Source organism: Schistocerca gregaria, chromosome 7 (assembly GCF_023897955.1).
Source record: "Schistocerca gregaria isolate iqSchGreg1 chromosome 7, iqSchGreg1.2, whole genome shotgun sequence".
Classification (NCBI taxonomy): Eukaryota; Metazoa; Arthropoda; class Insecta; order Orthoptera; family Acrididae; genus Schistocerca; species Schistocerca gregaria.
In genome coordinates, this window is record NC_064926.1 from 497,951,495 (window position 1) to 497,959,739 (window position 8,245).

The window sequence follows — 8,245 nt, forward strand, 5'->3', positions numbered from 1 at the left end:
CAAGTAGGACACTTACATAATCCCTGGTGAAGGCCAGCCCCAGGGAGGGGTGAATACCCAAGCTGGTACCTTCTGAACATGCCAATTGATCTCTCCATCCATTTCTCAGGAGGTGTGACTGAAGGTGTGGACAATCCCCTAAGGCGGGAGTGCCCTCAGAGAGGGCCCCCCACTAGGAAGGAGCACGCCATCAGTCGTTTCTCGGTCTGACGAATGTCAAGACTTCTCCACAGTCAAGAAAGTTCAGAAAGTTGTCGACACAGTTGCAGGTCTTGTAAAGTCTTGTCCCTGGTTACAAAATACCACCTTGTTGTTAGAAACAGACAATGCCCTTCAGGCACATAAATTGCTTCGAACTACACTGCTACACACCTTCCCTGTCTGGGTGGAAGCTCACCGTCCTTTAAATTCATTGCGGGGGGTGGTTTATATGAGGTCACTCAATGGGTTATCCAATGAGGACATCCAAAATTACCTGTCTGACCAGGGCGTAACGGCCTTACATTGAGTCATGAAAAGAGTTGACAAGGAACTGCTTCCGACTCACTCTCTCTTCTTAACGTTTGAAAGAGTTCAACTTCCATCGAACATTAAACAGGATATGAGCTCATTTCAGTTGTGATCTCACCTTTAGCACCACAGTCGTCAGATCGCCCGTTCAACCTCCCAAGTATCACCTGCTCACTCTAAGGCTCAACATTTATCGGCTCCTGCTAAATCACAGGCTTCAAAATCAGACACCCGGACTTACAAAAAAGAGCCTACTCGCGAAGATTTTTATGTACGCAGCCCTCACAACCATCAGCTCCTCCCTCTTTTCAACGTCCTGCTTCCAAGAAGGCTCAGAAGATAGAATATTCCTCTCCTTCTCTGCCATGGCGTGTGTTTTCTACAGCGCCACCCTGCGGTAGCCACCCTCGGCTGTCTTTCGTGTCGCCGAGGCGCACTGCTGGTGGCCGATCAACCAGCTCACCACTGGCAGCAGGAGCTACCCCGAACAACCTATGGATCAGGATCTTCTGCCTTTGGCTGAGTGCCTTTCCACACTGTCGGCCGCCGGCTCTCAGCAGTCATTGAGTTCACGGCAACCATGTTGAGATTTTTCCCTTTTATGTCCACCCTATGTCAATTATCCATTTAATATCCACATAATTCACTCCAATCGGATGAATTGTCAATCCTCTTACGATCCTGCTTCCTGGTCGTGTTCTGTCTTCAGGAAACAAAGCTACACCCCCATGATCGCTTTGTCTTCCCTCATTTCCAATCAGGCCGGTTGATCTCCCCTCTGGTGATGGCACTCCAGCACATGGTGGACGTATCATTCGTCTCCATGATACTATTCATTATCACCCAATCCCCTTAAACAGTTCCTTGCAAGCTGTTGCTGTGCATCTTCCCTTTTATAGGTACACATTCTCTCATTGTACCATATACTTTCCATTGTTCACACCAATGGCAAGAGCCGATCTCCTTCATTTCCTTGATCAGCTGCCTCCCCCCCCCCCCCCCCCACCCCCGTCCCCTACCCATACCGCTGGTTGGGGGACTTTAGTGCTCCCCACCCGCTTTGGGGATCTCCACGTCCTTGTCTGAGAGGCTCCCTATTGATTGACCACTTCCACCAAGCGGATCTTGTTTGCCCCAACACTGGCGAACCTACATTTTTGTCTGCCTTCATGTAAATCGTCTCTTATTTGGACCTTTCAGTCAGTACTGTTTAGTTAGGTCGGCGCTTTGAATGGTTCATTCTTGCTGATACACACTCGAGTGACCATTTTCCATGCGTCCTTCGATTACACCCACAACTGCCATCTATGCGTCCAAGATGCTGGAAGTTTTCCCAAGCTTTTTGGACACTTTCTCCTCTCTAGCAACATTTGATTACCATCAATTTCCTGTCATTGACAATCAGGTCGAGCATGTTACGGAAGTTATTCCATCAGCCACAGAATGTTTAATACCTTGTACGTCTCCTTTGCCCCAGTGGAATAAGGCATGCCGTGACACAATACGCTAGCAGGGACATACTCTTCACTTTTTCTGCCACTATCCTATGTTGGCCAACTGTATCTGCTATAAGCAGCTACGTGCGCAATGCCGTCGCATCATCTGCAATAGCAAGAAGGCAAGCTGGGACTTCTTTACCAGCTCCTTTAACACTATCACTCCTCCGTCTGTAGTTTGGAGTTGAATTCGACTGTTATCTGCCACATCTAGTTCCTCCCCAATCTGTGGGCTAACTTTTGGGCAAGATACCTTAGTGGACCCAGTCGCAATTTCTAACTCACTGGGTCAACACTTTGCTGAGATTTCGAGCTCTTCAAATTTCCCGCCAGTCTTTCTCCCGAAGAATCAAGCAGCAGAAATGTGACCTCTTGCTGTCTCCTCCCAAAATCGCGAAAGCTATGATACAATTTTTTCTATGCGGGAACTCCAACAAGGACTCTCTTCCACTCCAGAACCTGATAGCCTCCATGTCCAAATATTGCTGCATTTATCATATTGTAGTACGTGTTACCTCCTTTGCCTTTACAGTCGAATTTGGACCGACAGTACCTTTCCCAGACAATGTCGGGAAGCTATCGTCATTCCTGTTCCAAAACCTGGAAAGGACAAACATCTCTAGCTATCACTGCATCTTTCTCACAAGTAGTGTATGTAAGGTTTTGGAGTATATGGTAAATTGCCATTTAAGCTTGTGGCTGGAGTCCCAAAACCTTTTAACACCTGCTTAATGCAGTTTCCAAAAGCATCGTTCTGCAGTTGACCATCTTGTTGCTCTGTGCCCTTGTAGCATAAACAATTTTCTCAGGAAACGCCAAAGGTAGCTATATTTTTTGATCTGCAGAGGGCATGCAATACCTGTTGGAGGACAGATCTCGTCCACACACTGTTCTCTTGGGGCTTTCAATGTTGGCTACCCCTTTTCATTCAAGAATTTATGACAGCGTTCACATTTAAGGTGCGGGTGAACACTACTGTCTCCCGTACTTTCTCCCAAGAAAACGGGATGCCCCATGGTTCCGTGCTAAGGGTTATACTGTTTATCATTCCCGTAAATCCAATTATGGATTGTCTCCTTGCCGGGATCCTTCTTTTTCGACGATTTTACACTCTACTACTGCTCTCAACAGACAGACTTCTTGAGCGTCTCCAAAGATGTCTTAATTGCGTCACTCGTGGAGCATTAAAACTGGCTTCCAACTTTCTCCCAGGAAGGCTGTCTGTGTAAATTCTTGGCACCATATAGAGTTTTATCTGCCTTCCCTTTGTCTAAGCCCTGTTCGCAGACGTCGCCAAATTCTTGGGACTTATGTTTGACAGAAAACTGTGCTGGTCTTCACATGTTTCATATCTTTTGACTCGCTGTCTGCAATCCCTCAACTTCCTCTGTGTTCTGAGTGGTACCTCCTGGGGAGCAGACTGAGTGGTCCTCCTCCACCTGTATCATGCCTTAGTGCACTCAAAATTGGACTGAGGAAGCATAGTTTATTCCTCCACATGGCCATCTATTTTTCAGCACCTAGAATCTGTCCACCACCGTGGATTGCGTTTAGCATCTGGAGCTTTTTGCACCAGCCTCGTGGAGGGCCTTTATGCTGAGACTGCTGTACCTCCAATGTCCAATTGGTGAGCTGCCCTTCTGAGTCGTTACACTAGTCATCTGTCTTCCATGCCTGCTCATCCGACCCACGTCCTTTTTCTCGACGCCTCCTTGGATTTAGGGTACGCAGGCCACCATTCCTCTCTACTTCCACTGGAGGCCCCATTTCGTCAACTGCTACATCCTCTTTCCTTCCAATTTTCTAAATTTTTCTTGACCAATAGGGTTACGGCGCCACCTTGGTTTTGCCCCCGGACCTGCCTTCTCCATGACCTGTGGCAGCGTCCCAAGGATAGAACCCCTCCTACAGTTTATTGTCGGGCATTTGATTCTCTATGTGTACAAATGGAGGATACCACATTTATTTACACCTATGGCTCTAAGACCATGTTTGGTGTTGGGAGTGCCTATATTGTTGGCGACACCCCTATTAGATTTCAGCTTCCTGGCCAGTGTTTGGTTTTTACCACGGAGTTTTATGCTGTTCTCCAGGCTGACGAATACATCCGTCACTATAAGCAGATACAGTATATTATATACTAGGATTCACTCAGCTCTCTTCTCAACCTCCAAGCTCTTTATCCCCCCCCACCCTCAGGTCCACCGAATTCAGGACTGCCTCTACATGCTCCACTTGGGTGTATCTCTGTGGTATTCCTCTAGATCCCAGGGCATGTTGGTATTTGCAGAAACAAGGCAGCTGATATAGCGGCAAAGGCTACAGCCTCTCTTTCTTGGCCCGCTGTTCGCTTGGTTCCCTTTGTCAATCTACAGAACATTTTATGTTGTCTTTTTGCTCTTTAATGGCACACACATGGTCTGCACTTTCTGATAATAAATTACGGGATGCAAAACCACTTCCCTGTGCTTGGACCACCTCCTCCTGGTCTCGTTGTCAGGAGGAGGTAATTTTAACTAGCCTCCAGACAGGGCACTGTCCTTTTAGCAAATGACATCTTTTAAGTGATGATCCTTCCCCATTTTGCCCCACTGCTCACAACCATGGATTGTGAGACACCTTTTACTTCAGTACCCGTATTTTAATCCGCTACGCGCCCATTTACAGCTGTCGCCAGATATATCTTCCCTTTTAGCAGATGACATGTGCTCAGTCGATTGTGTCCTTGAGTTTAGGGACCGATGACCAAGTAGTTTGGTCCCTTTCGCCCTCTTTTAAACCAACCAGCCAACCTTGAGTTTATCAGTGTCAGTAAGATGACATCAGTCATTTGAATCTCTTTTTCGGGGAAAACAACCCCTCTTCAATAGCGGTTTTCTCGGATTTCCTTTCGTTTTTAGTTTCCCTCCTCCGAGAGTCTCACTCCCATTGCTGCTTATTTACAGTTCGGTTTTTTACTCTTCACTAAGCCACATGACCATAGCAGTTTTGCGCCCTAAAACAATAATATTTAAAAAAAATTGCAATGCACTAGCTTTGAGCTCATGTGATATTGTGTCCTGGTTCTGATAGTGTGGCAATATGATATGTGGTGAAGATAACACAACATACGAAACTTTTGACCATTACTACCACAAAATTTGAAGTAATGTATAAAAAGAAAAAAAAATTGTCTGAAAACAAGAGACTCATATATCCTGCAAAAGGAGAGAATGGTGGGGGTTGAGATAATGAGATTAATTAGAAGCTAATTGTAAAGGGTAGACAGGACAAGTAGAAAACAGTTTGTTAATTTCCCTCGTATCCGTGCTGCTGCTCACTCATTGTCATTCTAGCTTTCCCATTCAATGCAAGTTTAAATAAAGATTTTTGCTCATTTGAATTAAAATTCACAATATGAAGCAATTGCATAACAATATAGTACTGAAAAAGCTGCCACTACCTGCATATCCTAAGGAAAGTGCTTCAATAAACTGTTTCACTCATAATAGAAAACATTCGTTTAAACCTCGTCTGGGCACGCCATTTTTTATAACACGAGTGGACACGTGGCATATTTTATATACACATATAGAGTAGCTGTCTTTATGTTACCAAGGTAAACATGAATGAGCAAAATCACAGTTTAATCTTAGTTTAATTAAACAATAATAAAATAAACTTCCACTATATCACTCTGTTGCCATGTGTAAGTATTATCGCACAGTAAGGACTCACTTGAAGCATTACACAGCACAATTGCATCAGACCCAGCTAACCACTTGTTTGATTGCTAATTAAACAACTGCCTCATTGTGGGTTTGTGTTGCTAGCTCAGAATCTGGGTCATTTTCTTGCTCTGATCCTAAATTTTTTCTCACCTACCTCATTGTGTATTCTATATTACTGCTGCTCACTTGGACATGTGACAGCAAACTCAGCACTTTTCTACCTGAAGCAGTAATGAAGGAATGGGTACAGGCTTGCAATTGTAAAACAACAATGGGACGGTACAAGACAATGTTGTTTGTGGATGATGCCTTCTATACATGCGCAGTAGCCTCTTGAGAGTTAAAAAGTAATACGTAGAATACAAATGGTTTTATGAGTAGCTACTCAACTTGATCTGTCATACATAATCTGATACAATAATAATTAAATCGGATACAAAGAAAGAGTGGCTTGCTTTTCCTGGATCTGTCAAGTGCACTTGGCACAGTTTGTCATGAAATGCTTCTTTTAAAATTGGAAATTTGGAGTACCAGAAGAATCTAAAACATATGTTTTGATCATAGCTGCAAGACGGCTATCAGATTACGCAAACCAATTAATGTTAGTGAGAAGTTCAGTTCTAGTTCAGCTTTTATAATGTTTGGTGTATACCAGCAATCAGTTCTGATGCCTTCATTCTTCACATTACATGGGTTATTTCAGGAGGAATTGAAAATATTTTAGGAGGCAGTAGTATAGACTAATTCAAACAAACATTACATAGAACATGAGTCATCCAAATCTAGTGGTCCAATAAAAATTAAGTTGGTTGCTTGACCATTTTTAAATATTTTAATTTGTTTATATGTGATTACCCTATAGTTGAGAAGTTCAAAACAGTTTTAAAAAAAAATTACCTTTCACCTTTACTGAATGGTGGCCATTTTCATTTGTAAAGCGCGTTCGACGTTGATTCAGTTTATAGACGTTAGCAAAAATATGAATCTCTCTGCACTGGGTTAAGTTACAACATTGCAATTGACATGATTGTTTTTAGAAAAGTGTCCTCTACAATGTTGTCTATTACACAAAATACCCTAAATTCAAAAATAACCAGTCAAAATTACCCCCAATGTTTGGTATCCAATTTTTCAAAAATCCACCTTTTAGGCCCAAAAATAACAAACAAGGGGTGATTTATGAGAGTCTATTTTTTTTCCTGTAGTTAGATATCATACACTGCTAGCCTCATATTGAGTAAGAACATTTGCAAATGTTTCCTTGATTTTTTATGAATTTTTGAACTTTGAAAATTGTCAAACTGATGATTGCAGGTGCAAAACTCAGTGATCGTAACTACAAAGAGTTACTAGATTTAATGGTCTGTCACACTAACAGTTATGACTGCATGATAGGTTTGTGTAATAAATGCCCTGGTAATGATGATGAAGTCCCATGCTCATTGACTGAGCATTGGGGAACGATGCGGGAGAGCTGCACCACCGTACTAAGCAAGGTCCTAGTGGAGGTGGTTTGCCATTGCCTTCCTCCGGCCGTAATGGGAATGAATAATGATGATGATGACGACACAACACCACCTAGTCATCTCAAGGCAGGCGAAAATCCCTGACCCTGGTAAGGGAACTGTTACTGAATTGTTTCATGAATGTGACGACGAAATGCCAAACAGTATTACCTTCAAACAGTGGGCCACAACTGACAGGGCAGAAATGATAACAGTGGTTAAATTTCAGAAGAGTACTTGGAATCTTTAATTTATAACTAACAAAAACTCTAAAGTCACCACTGTGTTTCTAAAATCCAAAGTAAGTTTTTGATGGACAGAAAAGTAAAACTTCATGAAACTGAATGCATAGTGCTAGCTGATTTTGCAGAAAATTTTACATTTGTGATTCCGGATGCAATATAAGGGTACCACTGGGTCAATGACCAGGCAACAATGCATCCATTTATTCTCTACTTTAAAAATGAGAAAGGTAAAGTTTGTAGTTCTTCAATTTGCATTCTAGGCGACTACTTGGAGCACAACAGTTTGGCTGTACATGTGTTTCAAACGTATGTAATAAATTACATAAAAGAAAATTTTCCCAAAGTTGAGAAACTTATATACTTTTCAGATGGAAGTGGTAGTCAGTATAAGAACAAAAAGAATTTTTCAAATCTGTTAACCACAAAGTAGACTTTGGGTTGGAGGATGAATGGCACTTTTTTGCATGTTGCCATGGAAAAAATGCATATGATGGAGTAGGAGGTACAGAAAAACGTGAAGTAAGTAAAGCCAGCCTACAAAGACCAATCACAGACCAAATTCTCACAGTAAAGGACATGTATATCTTTTGCAAGGTTAATATTAGAGGCATCACCTATTTTCTGATCAAGAACGAAGAAGTGGTTCTGCATACAAAAACAACACTTCAAATAGGATTTGAAAACTGCAATAAAAGGAACAAGGGATTTCCACAAATTCCTTGGCATTGCAGAAAAATTAGTTCGATGTTATGTTTATCAGAAACCGAAATTTATGAGGA